Genomic DNA, 15,600 nt, shown 5'->3' with positions numbered 1-15,600 from the left:
ACTAGCTAGCTAATCAATTATGATTTTGAAATTGAAGTCGGGGGTTATAATGTGATTGGCATGAGGTTGTAAGTAACAAAAAACATTCCTAGGACATTGACATATCTGATATGGGCAGAAAGCTTACATTCTTGTTAATTTAACTGCACTGTCCAATTTACAGCAGTTTTTACAGTGAAATAATACCATGTTATTGTTTGAGGAGAGTGCAAAATTATGAGCTTAAAGTTATTAATAAACAAATTAGGCACACTTGGGCAGTCTCGATACAACATTTGTTTTACAGAAATGCAATGGTTCATTGGATCGGTCTAAAATGTTCTACATACACTGCTGTCAACTAATGGCCAAAATCTAAATTGCACCTGGGCTGGAATAATACATTATGACCTTTTCGCTTGTATTTCAAAGATGATGGTACAAAAAATGGTTGTTTTTTTCTTTGTATTATCTTTTACCATATCTAAAAGGTTATATTCTCCTACATTCTTTTCCAATTTCCACAAACGTTAAAGTGTTTCCTTTCAAATGGTATCAAGAATATGCATATCCTTGCTTCAGGTCCTGAGCTACAGGCAGTTAGATTTGGGTATGTCATTGTATGCGAAAATTGAAGAAAAAAAGGGTCTGATCCTTAAGAGGTGTTATTAAAGCAGGCTATTGATGAGTCAAGCTAGGTGAACGTCAGGTAGCTAGGAAGCTAACTAGATAATGTTAGATAGCGATCTATTGTTTAGCCATGTGGTTTAACCAAAGCTGCTGTTTATCGGTTAGAAAGATGTTTCTGTATTGAATGTATGTGATAGTCATTGCTAAACAATATGAGTAGTGTAGGTAAGGTGAACCTATAGGAGGATAGTTCTCCACAAGCTGGGCTGGGCATGAACTGACAGCATACTGTTTAGTACTGAGCCATGCTGACTGACAAGTGGCATGGAAAGGTACAGGGTAATTCCATGGTAACGGAGTGATGCGGAGACTAAGATTTTTCACTTTAAAATGCATGTCAGACAAACCGATGATGCAAATTGTTAAAAGTAGTCCATGTGCATAGAGCTGTATTGTTTGTTTCACTCTGAAATCATTGGTTTCTTTTTGACATAATCTGAGATCAGCATCACTCTGTTACAGTGGAATTGCCCTATATCTCAGCTCAGTCCAGTCTCACATCTTGTTATCACCTATTTGGCTATATGATTAACCATAGTTGCCTCTTTTGATACAGCCAGAGCAGTCTTAAAATAGACTGTTGCCTTGAATGAAACATTAAAATGTTAAAACATTTAAACTCCAATTGAACTCTGTGACATTTCCTGACATCTTATTTTCCTTTCTCTCTCACTCACTCTCTCACTCTCACTCACTCTCTCACTCTCTCACTCCAATTGTTCTCAGGAGACAGGTCAGTGTGTGTAGAGGGAACACATTTGAGCAGGTGGAGTCAGGCTTCTACTTCATCTCCCTGGCCACTACACCAATGAGGCTGAGGACCTCAAGTTTGGACCAGTGGGCCACCAACTCATCTTATGCCTATCACAACTCGGCACATATGTATCGTTCCACCTTCCTCAAAACTCTAGTGCCATGCTTTTGATGACCATTTTACCAATGTCTATGGATTGTACAAGGATTTTATGTCGGGACTTCCAACTCCACACTAAATCTAATTCCATCTCCTGTATTTTTTTTAATATTTTTTTTTACCTTTATTTAACCAGTTAAGAACAAATTCTTATTTTCAATGACGGCCTAGGAACAGTGGGTTAACTGCCTGTTCAGGGGCAGAACGACAGATTTGTACCTTGTCAGCTCGGGGGTTTGAACTCCAACGCTCTAACCACTAGGCTACCCTGCCGCCCTCTCTATAGATTATGCTAACACCCCACTGTAAGAACCTGGAGATTTTCACTGGTTCTGAGGGAGGTGACGTGGCCACAAACAGTGCATGGGACACCTTCCAGCACTACCTCTGTCTAGAGAACAGCCAGAGAGGGTGGCCAAGACATCTGCCGTAACTTCATCTTTAGTGTGTCAGCTCTGCTGTACCTGGGAGCTAAAGGTATGTATGGCACAGCACTACCAACAGTCATGTATGCTTAAACATACTAGTATGCTCATTTATCTGTTTTTTAAAGTATACTCCCTGCCCCTGAAAACTGAGGGATGGGACTGGAGAAATGTAACCACTCTCAAATTCATAGACAGAGCTATGGATGCAAGAACTGATCATCACGCCTCCTAAAACACCATTGGAGGAGACGACCCAAGGTTCCTCGCCTTAGACCTCCTCCAATGGGTTTCGAGATGGATGCAAGTGGAGAGGAAGTGAGGAGTTGAGCAGAGATCAATTGTGACAGAGCTCATGTCATTGTTTTAGTTGGACTTTTATGTTGAAGGATACATTCATTCTGTTTGCACTTATATCTTGGTTTTACCTGTGCTCTTTCCACAGATGGCTCTGGCTTGCTGATGTCATCTGATCTGATGAGATTCCCTATGTGATTTGACTCCTATATCACTGACTGTATTAAAAAAGAAAAACATCCAATGACAAATATAAATTATTTGGGATTCTGTAATCGATGGTGTCAAATCCAATTCAAAAGCATGAGATGGCAAGCGCGAGCAAACACTGAGTTAAGAGAGAAGAAATGTGGCCCAGCGAGAAGAGGATGGGTCCCCTGCACAGGCCAGTCAAGAGTGCAATTTAAACTTGCAAGTGTGACTTTGAGCAAGCAAAACATCATTGTCACACATAAAAATACATCTTAAACAGTATATAATGTGTTAATAAATGTCTTATTACTTGTAACATAGGTTGCGTGTAAGAGAGAGAATGTTGCTCGCATGTTGTTTGTCTGTTAGACCAAGGCTTTGGAATACAAGTGTGAATCCTTAGCCCAGGGTTAAATCATAGCCCAGCCAGGGTTAACAATGCTTGTGTGAACACAGGCTAAGCTATCCCAGGGCCAGTCTAGCCTGGGGCTAAGAACAATGCAGTGTGAAATGGCCTTCAGAGGCTCATCTCAAGGTCTTTCTAATACTCAAATGCAAACAATCCAGCATCGTCAGTATTTGTATCTGTTTTACTCCACTAACCCCTTCACTCTGCCTCAGTTTCCAGCCAATGTTTACATAGTCACCCTGCCTACCAACCAAACAATTGTCACCAATCATAACATTGTTGGGACAGAGTCATACACAAATGTATTATTTTTTTTATTTGCATGTCAACACCCTCTAACTTTCGTTATCTAAAATGTTGTGGTTTTTGTTTTGCATCAGTTTCACATTAGTGCTTTTTATATAAAGAAAGTATTAAATTACTGTGGAGACAATTTGAGTTTGAATTTGAACATGAACTGAAAATTACACTTATATTCAAACTATATAAGTATTTGCCAAGTCATAGGAAAGCATATGTGTCCATTACATTTACATTACATTTAAGTCATTTAGCAGACGCTCTTATCCAGAGCGACTTACAAATTGGTGAATTCACCTTCTGACATCCAGTGGAACAGCCACTTTACAATAGTGCATCTAAATCATTTAAGGGGGGGGGGTGAGAAGGATTACTTATCCTATCCTAGGTATTCCTTGAAGAGGTGGGGTTTCAGGTGTCTCCGGAAGGTGGTGATTGACTCCGCTGTCCTGGCGTCGTGAGGGAGTTTGTTCCACCATTGGGGGGCCAGAGCAGCGAACAGTTTTGACTGGGCTGAGCGGGAACTGTACTTCCTCAGTGGTAGGGAGGCGAGCAGGCCAGAGGTGGATGAACGCAGTGCCCTTGTTTGGGTGTAGGGCCTGATCAGAGCCTGGAGGTACTGCGGTGCCGTTCCCCTCACAGCTCCGTAGGCAAGCACCATGGTCTTGTAGCGGATGCGAGCTTCAACTGGAAGCCAGTGGAGAGAGCGGAGGAGCGGGGTGACGTGAGAGAACTTGGGAAGGTTGAACACCAGACGGGCTGCGGCGTTCTGGATGAGTTGTAGGGGTTTAATGGCACAGGCAGGGAGCCCAGCCAACAGCGAGTTGCAGTAATCCAGACGGGAGATGACAAGTGCCTGAATTAGGACCTGCGCCGCTTCCTGTGTGAGGCAGGGTCGTACTCTGCGGATGTTGTAGAGCATGAACCAACAGGAACGGGCCACCGCCATGATGTTGGTTGAGAACGACAGGGTGTTGTCCAGGATCACGCCAAGGTTCTTAGCGCTCTGGGAGGAGGACACAATGGAGTTGTCAACCGTGATGGCGAGATCATGGAACGGGCAGTCCTTCCCCGGGAGGAAGAGCAGCTCCGTCTTGCCGAGGTTTAGCTTGAGGTGGTGATCCATCATCCACACTGATATGTCTGCCAGACATGCAGAGATGCGATTCGCCACCTGGTCATCAGAAGGGGGAAAGGAGAAGATTAATTGTGTGTCGTCTGCATAGCAATGATAGGAGAGACCATGTGAGGTTATGACAGAGCCAAGTGACTTGGTGTATAGCGAGAATAGGAAGGGCCTAGGAGGGAGAACAGAGCCCTGGGGGACACCAGTTGTGAGAGCGCGTGGCGAGTAGACAGATTCTCGCCACGCCACCTGGTAGGAGCGACCTGTCAGGTAGGACGCAATCCAAGCGTGGGCCGCACCGGAGATGCCCAACTCGGAGAGGGTGGAGAGGAGGATCTGATGGTTCACAGTATCGAAGGCAGCCGATAGGTCTAGAAGGATGAGAGCAGAGGAGAGAGAGTTAGCTTTAGCAGTGCGGAGCGCCTCCGTGATACAGAGAAGAGCAGTCTCAGTTGAATGACTAGTCTTGAAACCTGACTGATTTGGATCAAGAAGGTCATTCTGAGAGAGATAGCGGGAGAGCTGGCCAAGGACGGCACGTTCAAGAGTTTTGGAGAGAAAAGAAAGAAGGGATACTGGTCTGTAGTTGTTGACATCGGAGGGATCGAGTGTAGGTTTTTTCAGAAGGGGTGCAACTCTCGCTCTCTTGAAGATGGAAGGGACGTAGCCAGCAGTCAGGGATGAGTTGATGAGCGAGGTGAGGTAAGGGAGAAGGTCTCCGGAAATGGTCTGGAGAAGAGAGGAGGGGATAGGGTCAAGCGGGCAGGTTGTTGGGCGGCCGGCCGTCACAAGAAGCGAGATTTCATCTGGAGAGAGAGGGAGAAAGAGGTCAGAGCACAGGGTAGGGCAGTGTGAGCAGAACCAGCGGTGTCGTTTGACTTAGCAAACGAGGATCGGATGTCGTCAACCTTCTTTTCAAAATGGTTGACGAAGTCATCTGCAGAGAGGGAGGAGGGGGGGGAGGATTCAGGAGGGAGGAGAAGGTGGCAAAGAGCTTCCTAGGGTTAGAGGCAGATGCTTGGAATTTAGAGTGGTAGAAAGTGGCTTTAGCAGCAGAGACAGAGGAGGAAAATGTAGAGAGGAGGGAGTGAAAGGATGCCAGGTCCGCAGGGAGGCGAGTTTTCCTCCATTTCCGCTCGGCTGCCCGGAGCTCTGTTCTGTGAGCTCGCAATGAGTCGTCGAGCCACGGAGCGGGAGGGGAGGACCGAGCCGGCCTGGAGGATAGGGGACATAGAGAGTCAAAGGATGCAGAAAGGGAAGAGAGGAGGGTTGAGGAGGCAGAATCAGGAGATAGGTTGGAGAAGGTATGAGCAGAGGGAAGAGATGATAGGATGGAAGAGGAGAGAGTAGCGGGGGAGAGAGAGCGAAGGTTGGGACGGCGCGATACCATCCGAGTAGGGGCAGTGTGGGAAGTGTTGGATGAGAGCGAGAGGGAAAAGGATACAAGGTAGTGGTCGGAGACTTGAAAGGGCTGGTAACTGTGACAGCATGGAATTCAAAGGAGGCGATAGACAGATGGGTAAGGGGAGAAAGAGAGAATGACCACTTGGGAGAGATGAGGATCCCGGTGCCACCACCCCGCTGACCAGAAGCTCTCGGGGTGTGCGAGAACACGTGGGCGGACGAAGAGAGAGCAGTAGGAGTAGCAGTGTTATCTGTGGTGATCCGTCAGTGCCAAGAAGTCGAGGGACTGGAGGGAGGCTTAGGCTGAGATGAACTCTGCCTTGTTGGCCGCAGATCGGCAGTTCCAGAGGCTACCGGAGACCTGGAACTCCACGTGGGTCGTGCGCGCTGGGACCACCAGATTAGGGTGGCCGCGGCCACGCGGTGTGGAGCGTTTGTATGTTCTGTGCAGAGAGGAGAGAACAGGGATAGATAGACACATAGTTGACAGGCTACAGAAGAGGCTACGCTAATGCAAAGGAGATTGGAATGACAAGTGGACTGCACGTCTCGAATGTTCAGAAAGTTAAGCTTACGTAGCAAGAATCTTATTGACTAAAATGATTGAAATGATACAGTACTGCTGGAGTAGGCTAGCTGGCAGTGGCTGCGTTGTTGACTTTGTAGGCTAGCTGGCAGTGGCTGCGATGTTGACACTACACTAATCAAGTCGTTCCGTCGAGTGTAATAGTTTCTACAGTGCTGCTATTCGGGGGCTAGCTGGCTAGCTAGCAGTGTTGATTGCGTTACGTTACGTTAAAAGAACGACAATAGCTGGCTAGCTAACCTAGAAAATCGCTCTAGACTACACAATTGTCTTAGATACAAAGATGGCTATGTAGCTAGCTAGCTACGATCAAACAAATCAAACCGTTGTACTGTAATAGTTTCTACAGTGCTGCTATTCGGGGGCTAGCTGGCTAGCTAGCAGTGTTGAATGCGTTACGTTACGTTAAAAGAACGACAATAGCTGGCTAGCTAACCTAGAAAATCGCTCTAGACTACACAATTGTCTTAGATACAAAGACGGCTATGTAGCTAGCTAGCTACGATCAAACAAATCAAACCGTTGTACTGTAATGAAGTGAAATGAAAATGTGATACTACCTGTGGAGCGAAGTGGAAGTTAGTTGAAGTTCTATTCGGTAGAGGTTGGCTAGCTGTTGGCTAGCTTAGCTAGCAGCATCTCCTACGTTAAGGACGACAAATAGCTGGCTAGCTAACCTCGGTAAATTAAGATAATCACTCTAAGTCTACACACTCTAAACTACACAATTATCTTGGATACGAAGACAGCAAAGACAACTATGTAGCTAGCTAACACTTCACTAATCGAGTCGTTCAGTTGAGTGTAATAGTTTCTACAGTGCTGGTGGACAGTGGACGTTAGCTAGCTGCTTAGCTAGCTGCTGGGCAGATAGCAGTGTAGACTACGTTAGGACGACGAAATACGATAATTACGCAATTATCTTTGATACAAAGACGGCTATGTAGCTAGCTAAGAAGAAATTGCTAAGATTAGACAAATCAAACCGTTGTACTATAATGAAATGTAATGAAAAATGTAATGAAAAGTTATACTACCTGCGGACCGAAGTGTAGATGCGACCGCTCGCTCCAACCCGGAACCGGAAGTTCTGTTCTGTGAAAAGACTAGTGATACAGACCAAATATATCGAGAGATCTCGCATGCAATACACACATCTTAGCACTACATATCCAATTTCCCACCACATTATCTCAGGCTCAGTGCAGCACATCATAACGTCCTGTAAAAAGACACCAGACATCCATTACCTAGGTAGTGGGAAAAACAATACATTCTAAGGGAATAAACATCTACACAGACAGTAACTTAAGTCTATGACCTGTCTGTGTATGCTAGAGTCCTGTTACACTGGCCTCCATTCTAAAAAGGTGTCAGAAAACGATACATATATTGTTACATATATGATCTTCTACCGGGAAAACCAGTGTGTATTCAGCTGACAGACACATGACATTCACCTGATGCACCAACCTATTTAGGTGACCTTTTACCTCAGGCAATTACGGAAACACTTATTTGCAAATGGTATGCAAATAGTATGTCAGCACCTAGCACTCTATCTGTTTGTTTACTCTATGTCCAGGTTCATTGAGCTTGCTTTTTCTCTCTCGCACATGTCAGGGAGAATTCAGAGGGCAGTGCTAAGTATGGGAGGTGAGCAAGCACCTGAATGATCAGCTGAAAGAGTCTGAGAAGAGACACCAGGAGGAGAAGGACTGAATGCAGGTCAGTGTTCACCAGATGATGAAGAATATTTATCCCCCTCTTTCTCTCTCTTTTTCATCTCCCATCCTTTTTTTTACTCAACTTGTCTACTGTCTCATCGGTCTCCCTCTTTCTTTTCCCCATCCCTCACTCTCTATCATCCTCTATCGTTTTGTTTGTTTGTTCAACTGTTATTCAGAGTCATCTCAGAACACAGTCATTAGTTCCAGTGTCATCATTGATGCATATGTGTTGCATAATATTACATCCCAGTCCACAATTGAATATGCACTGATTAAGACATTTGAACTATTTCCTGACCATTACTGTAACTAGATGTAATTGGGAACTCCCCCTGCAGACTGAAAGCGGTGAGTTCAGCCGGCGTCTTGACAAGCAGTCAAAGCACCTGCAGCGAGTGGAGGAGTAGGCGGAGGAGCGAGGTCAGAGGTTGGAGGAGTTGGAGCGGCTGCTGGGGGGCATGGAGCTGGAGGGTGTTGTCCTGAAGGACAAAATGGCCGACAGCGAGGCTGAACTGCTGCAGCTGAGAGCAGCCAAGGAGGGGGGGCAGGAGAAAAAGCAGAGGTGAGGAGGATCTGTCGCCATAATGACTACAAATCAGTCATACAACTGAAACGTAGACTGTCTGCACATAGTATCTCATATACAACTCTACATGAGTATACAACAATACAGTCCTCAGCAACAGACATTGAAACATTGCTACTCAAGCCTACAACGTTTATGAATTGCCATACTTATAAATCCAAAGTTTGAAAAGAGTATACAGCATATTTTTTAAGATACTAAAAAGGATACGGTATACTTCTTTTAAAATTTGGACCCATAAATATGGCAAGTTCATACAGTGTAGATATGATGGTAATTCTGTTTATGTAACCACTGGGTTGTGGTGTGAGAACTGAGGAGCTGGAGAAGAAGCTGACTGTCCTGAAGGAGAAGATCCATCATCTGGACGACATGCTGAAGAGCCAGCAGAGGAAGGTCTGCCACATGATCCAACAGGTGAGCACACACCCACACACTCGGATGCACGTACACGCGTGGCAGATACACACACACACACACATACAGTGCATTCTGAAAGTATTCAGACCCTTTGACTTTTTCCACATTTTGTTATTGTAAAATTGATTACATTTCCCCCTGCATCAATCAATCATTGCTGTTCTGGTTAGTGTTTATTGGCTTATTTCACTGTAGAACCTCTAGCCCTGCTCATTTTACCTTATCCAACCTTTCAGTTCCACCACCCACACATGCGATGACATCACCAGGATTCAATGATGTTTCTAGAGACAATATCTCTCTAATCATCACTCAATACCTAGGTTTACCTCCACTGTATTCACATCCTACCATACCTTTGTCTGTACATTATACCTTGAAGCTATTTTATCGCCCCCAGAAACCTGCTTTTACTCTCTGTTCCGGACGTTCTAAACGAACAATTCTCAAACAAAATCCACCTATCTAAAAACAAGTCTCTCACTGTTGCCACCTGCTATAGACCACCCTCTGCCTTCAGCTATGCTCTGGACACCATATGTGAACTGATTGCCCCCCATCTATCTTCAGAGTTTGTGCTGCTAGGCGACCTAAACTGGAACATGCTTAACACCCCAGCCATCCTACAATCTAATCTTGATGCCCTCAATCTCACACAAATTATCAATGAACCTACCAGGTACCACCCCAAAACCGTAAACACGGGCACCCTCATAGATATCATCCTAACCAACTTGCCCTCTAAATACACCTCTGCTGTTTTCAACCAAGATCTCAGCGATCACTGCCTCATTGCCTGCATCCGTAATGGGTCAGCGGTCAAATGACCTCCACTCATCACTGTCAAACGCTCCCTGAAACACTTCAGCGAGCAGGCCTTTCTAATTGACCTGGCCGGGGTATCCTGGAAGGACATTGACCTCATCCCATCAGTAGAGGATGCCTGGTTATTTTTTTTAAATGCCTTCCTCACCATCTTAAATAAGCATGCCCCATTCAAGAAATTTAGAACCAGGAACAGGTATAGCCCCTGGTTCTCTCCAGACCTGACTGCCATTAACCAACACAAAAACATCCTATCGCGTTCTGCATTAGCATCAAACAGCCCCCGTGATATGCAACTTTTCAGGGAAGCTAGAAACCAATACACACAGGCAGTTAGAAAAGCCAAGGCTAGCTTTTTCAAGCAGAAATTTGCTTCCTGCAACACAAACTCAAAAAAGTTCTGGGACACCGTAAAGTCCTTGGAGAATAGGAACACCTCCTGCCAGCTGCCCACTGCACTGAGAATAGGAAACACTGTCACTACTGATAAATTCACTATAATTGAGAATTTCAATAAGCATTTTTCTACGGCTGGCCATGCTTTCCACCTAGCTACCCCTACCCCGGTCAACAAGACTGCACCCCCACAGCAACTCGCCCAAGCCTTCCCCATTTCTCCTTCTCCCAAATCCAGTCAGCTGATGTCCTGAAAGAGCTGCAAAATCTGGACCCCTACAAATCAGCCAGGCTAGACAATCTGGACCCTTTATTTCTAAAACAAAATTGTTGCAACCCCTATTACTAGCCTGTTCAACCTCTCTTTCGTGTCGTCTGAGATTCCCAAAGATTGGAAAGCAGCTGCAGTCATCCCCCTCTTCAAAGGGGGGGACACTCTTGACCCAAACTGCTACAGACCTATATCTATCCGACCCTGCCTTTCTAAGGTCTTCGAAAGCCAAGTCAACAAACAGATTACCGACCATTTCAAATCCCACCATACCTTCTCCACTATGCAATCTGGTTTCAGAGCTGGTCATGGGTGCACCTCAGCCACGCTCAAGGTCCTAAAGGATATCTTAACCGCCATCGATAAGAAACAATACTGTGCAGCCGTATTCATTGACCTGGCCAAGGCTTTCGACTCTGTCAATCACCACATCCTCATCGACAGACTCGATAGCCTTGGTTTCTCAAATGATTGCTGAGGGGGAGGCCCCCTGGTTGTAACCTTTTGCCTGTCCACGACCATTCTCTTGCCTATTCCCTTTGGATTTATTAAACATCTTAAACTCCAACCATCTGCCTCCTGTGTCTGCATTTGGGTCTCGCCTAGTGTCATGATACCTACACTGTGAATGTTTAAATGATGTATTCGATACAGACAAGAAATACAATTTCTGTGTTATTTGTTTAAGCACGCTATGTCTGTCTGTTGTGACTTAGATCTGATCAAATTTGATGACTCATTTTTGCAGAAATCTTGGTAACGCCAAAGGGTTCACATAATTTAGTTGCCACTGTACGAGTATTCTGTTTTGTGAGTGTTACAGCTGCAGAACTCACGGACAGTGATCCAGGAGAGAGATCAAGGGATCAGGGATCCAGAGGAGAAGGTGATTTTCTGGAAGCTGAGGTCCGTACTCATACAGCTATCTGTGTTGTGGTGCGTGTGCATGTTTTTGAGGGATAGGGGTCCCTCTCTCTTTGAGTGACTTTTCACCCCTCTCCAGAACACAGAGATGCGTGACCAGATGGGAGTACTTCCTGGAGAGTCAGAAGCCCACCTCTCTGCCCACCAAAGAATGGAAACCCAAACCCCATCGTCTACAGGTGACAACACCATCTTCCAGTCTCTTATCTCTATAGGGCCGATTTCCCTGACACAGATTAAACCTATTCCTTAGTCCTGTGCTAGGCCTAATCTGTGTCTGGAAAACTGGCTCATAATAGTTCTTCACATGTGACTCACCTGTCTTGACATTCAGTCAGTGTGTGACGGTTATTTTCATGAACAATAGCAATGCAGTATACTTTTTGACGATAGAAACGAGGGCCAAGGAAGTGGAAGAAAATCTATGTCCACCTTGTGTTTTACGGTATATTTCTGCTTTTTTGCCCACAGTAAGCTGATAAAACCTTCAACAACACAAGGCAACAAGTCACTTCCTTTAATCAGTCATTGAGGTCAAGGCTTGGGAGCGGGAGAGAGAATAGTATGTGAGTAGTCTGTCTACGAATGTACAGTGTATTCGGAAAGTATTCCGACCACTTGACTTTTTCCAAATTTTGTTACGTTACAGCCTTATTCTAAAATGTATTAAATTGTTTTATTTCCTCATCAATCTACACACAATACCTCATAATGACAAAGCAAAAACATGTTTTTATGTTTGCAAATTCATTATTATTATTTTTAAATATCACAAGTATTCAGACCCTTTACTCAGTACTTTGTTGAAGCACTTTTGGCAGCGATTACAGCCTCGAGTCTTCAAGCTCTGTCAAGTTGGATGGGAAGCATCTCTGCACAGCTATTTTCAGGTCTCTCCAGAGATGTTTGATCAGGTTCAAGTTGGGGCTCTGGCTGGGCCACTCAAGGACATTCAGAAAGTTGTCCTGAACCCACTCCTGCATTGTCTTGGATTGTGTGCTTAGGGTTGTGGTCCTGTTGGAAGGTGAACCTTCACCCCAGTCTGAGGTCCTGAGCACTCTGGAGCAGGTTTTCATCAAGGATCTCTGTACTTTGTTCTGTTCATCTTTCCCTCGATCCTGACAGCATGATGCTGCCACCGCCATGCTTCACCGTAGGAATGGAATTGGCTAGGTGATGAGTGGTGCCTGCTTTCCTCCAGATGTGATGCTTTCTTATGGTCTAAAAGTCCTTTAGGTGCTTTCTGGAAAGTTCCAAGTGGGCTGTCATGTGCCTTTTACTGAGGAGTGGCTTCCATCTTGTCACGTTCGCTGGAATAAATATCGGACCAAGCTGCAGCGTGATATGGTTTCCACATATTATTTATTAGAAACTAACAAAAACAATAAACAAAGAAAGAACGAAACAAACAATGAACCATAACTAAGAGGTGTAACATACACTAACTCAAAACAATATCCCATAAAACAAAGGTGGAAAAAATGCTACTTAAATATGATCCCCAATTAGAGACAACGATAGCCAGCAGCCTCTAATTGGGAATCATACCAAACACCAACATAGAAAAACTAAACTAGAACCCCACATAGAAAATAACAACTAGAAACCCCTCCTGTCACGCCCTGACCTACTCTACCATAGAAAATAAGGGCTCTCTATGGTCAGGACGTGACAGTACCCAGTGCTTCGACACAATCCTGTCTCTGAGCTCTACGGACAATCCCTTCGACCTCACGGCTTGGTTTTTGCTATGACATGCACTGTCAACTGTGGTATCTTACATAGACAGGTGTGTGCCTTTCCAAATCATATCCAATCAATTGATTGGCGTCGACCTGTGGTAAATTCAAGTTGTAGAAACATCTCAAGGATGATCAATGGAAACATGCACCTGAGCTCAATTTCGAGTCTCATAGCAAAGGGTCTGAATAGTTATGTAAATGTATTTCTGTTTAAAAAAATATATAACTATCAAAAAACCTGTTTTCGCTTTGTCATTATGGGGTATTGTGTGTTGATTGATGAAGGGAAAAATGTATTTAATCAATGTGAGAGTAAGGCTGTAACGTAACAATGTGGAAAAAGCTAAGGGATCTGAATACTTTCTGAATGTACTGTATATAGCCACATCCTAGCGTTGATGCTGATATGTGTTGGTTCATTGTGGTTTGGTGCCTGATATACACGAGATAAACCCCATGGTAAAAAAGCACTCCATTTGCAGGAACATTCCCAATTCGATCATTACTTCCTTGCTTGAGGCATAACTATATTTGAGACTGTTTTATGTGCGATTTATTGTCTCTCTCAACTTTTCTCAAGCTGTATCTATTATTGGAAATTTGGCCAATACATGTACAGTGGGGCAAAAAAGTATTTAGTCAGCCACCAATTTTGCAAGTTCTCCCACTTACAAAGATGAGAGAATTAATTGTAATTTTCATCATAGGTGCACTTCAACTATGACAGACAAAATTAGATTTTTTTTCTCCAGAAAATTCACATTGTAGGATTTTTTATGAATTTATTTGCAAATTATGGTGGAAAATAAGTATTTGGTCAATAACAAAAGTTTATCTCAATACTTTGTTATATACCCTTTGTTGGCAATGACAGAGGTCAAACGTTTTCTGTATGTCTTCACAAGGTTTTCACACACTGTTGCCGGTATTTTGGCCCATTCCTCCATGCAGATCTCCTCTAGAGCAGTGATGTTTGGGGGCTGTTGCTGGGCAACACAGACTTTCAACTCCCTCCAAAGATTTTCTATGGGGTTGCGATCTGGAGACTGGCTAGGCCACTCCAGGACCTTGAAATTCTTCTTACGAAGCCACGCCTTTGTTGCCCGGGCGGTGTGTTTGGGATCATTTTCATGCTGAAAGACCCAGCCACGTTTCATCTTCAATGCCATTGCTGATGGAAGGAGGTTTTCACTCATAATCTCATGATACATGGCCCCATTCATTCTTTCCTTTACACGGATCAGTCGTGCTGGTCCCTTTGCAGAAAAACAGCCCCAAAGCATGATGTTTCCACCCCCATGCTTCACAGTAGGTATGGTGTTCTTTGGATGCAACTCAGCATTCTTTGTCCTCCAAACACAACGAGTTGAGTTTTTAACAAAAAGTTATATTTTGGTTTCATCTGACTGTATGACATTCTCCCAATCTTCTTCTGGATCATCCAAATGCTCTCTAGCAAACTTCAGACGGGCCTGGACATGTACTGGCTTAAGCAGAGGGACACTCCTGGCACTGCAGGATTTGAGTCCCTGGTGCCGTAGTGTGTTACTGATGGTAGGCTTTGTTACTTTGGTCCCAGCTCTCTGCAGGTCATTCACTAGGTCCCACTGTGTGGTTCTGGGATTTTTGCTCACCGTTCTTGTGATCATTTTGACCCCACGGGGTGAGATCTTGCGTAGAGCCCCAGGTCGAGGGAGATTATCAGTGGTCTTGTATGTCTTCCATTTCCTAATAATTGCTCCCACAGTTGATTTCTTCAAACCAAGCAGCTTACCTATTGCAGATTCAGTCTTCCCAGCCTGGTGCAGGTCTCCAATTTTGTTTCTGGTGTCCTTTGACAGCTTTTTGGCCTTGGCCATAGTGGAGTTTGGAGTGTGACTGTTTGAGGTTGTGGACAGGTGTATTTTATACTGATAACAAGTTCAAACAGGCGCCATTAATACAGGTAACGAATGGAGGACAGAGGAGCCTCTTATAGAAGAAGTTACAGGTCTGTGAGAGCCAGAAATCTTGCTTGTTTGTAGGTGACCAAATACTTATTTTCCACCATAATTTGCAAATAAATTCATTAAAAATCCTACAATGTGATTTTCTGGATTTTTTTTCTCATTTTGTCTGTCATAGTTGAAGTGTACCTATGATGAAAATTACAGGCCTCTCTCATCTTTTTACGTGGGAGTTAGCTGACTAAATCCTTTTTTGCCCCACTGTATATTGCACCTTTTTAAAAAGGGCGGTTCCTGTTTTCTAGCTCACCCAAGGGAGAGACAATCAATATAAAATCAGTGTAGCTCTGTTGTCACACAGACACACTTGGAGTTTTCAGCACACAGATCCATAGCCTAGTTAACCAGGATACTTCTGTTTTAGGATCCATACAGTAGG

General features: G+C 44.3%; 1 pseudogene; it reads left to right on the top strand.

Annotated features, from left to right (window-relative positions):
* The first annotated feature begins 933 nt into the window (after window positions 1-933).
* On the top strand, window positions 934-11,688 carry LOC135549336 (tuftelin-like; annotated as a pseudogene).
* Window positions 11,689-15,600: the final 3,912 nt, after the last annotated feature.

Source organism: Oncorhynchus masou, chromosome 12, assembly GCF_036934945.1.
Source record: "Oncorhynchus masou masou isolate Uvic2021 chromosome 12, UVic_Omas_1.1, whole genome shotgun sequence".
NCBI classification, from domain to species: domain Eukaryota; kingdom Metazoa; phylum Chordata; class Actinopteri; order Salmoniformes; family Salmonidae; genus Oncorhynchus; species Oncorhynchus masou.
Note: the sequence above shows the minus strand (reverse complement) of the source record. Positions and strands in the feature narration are given on the sequence as shown.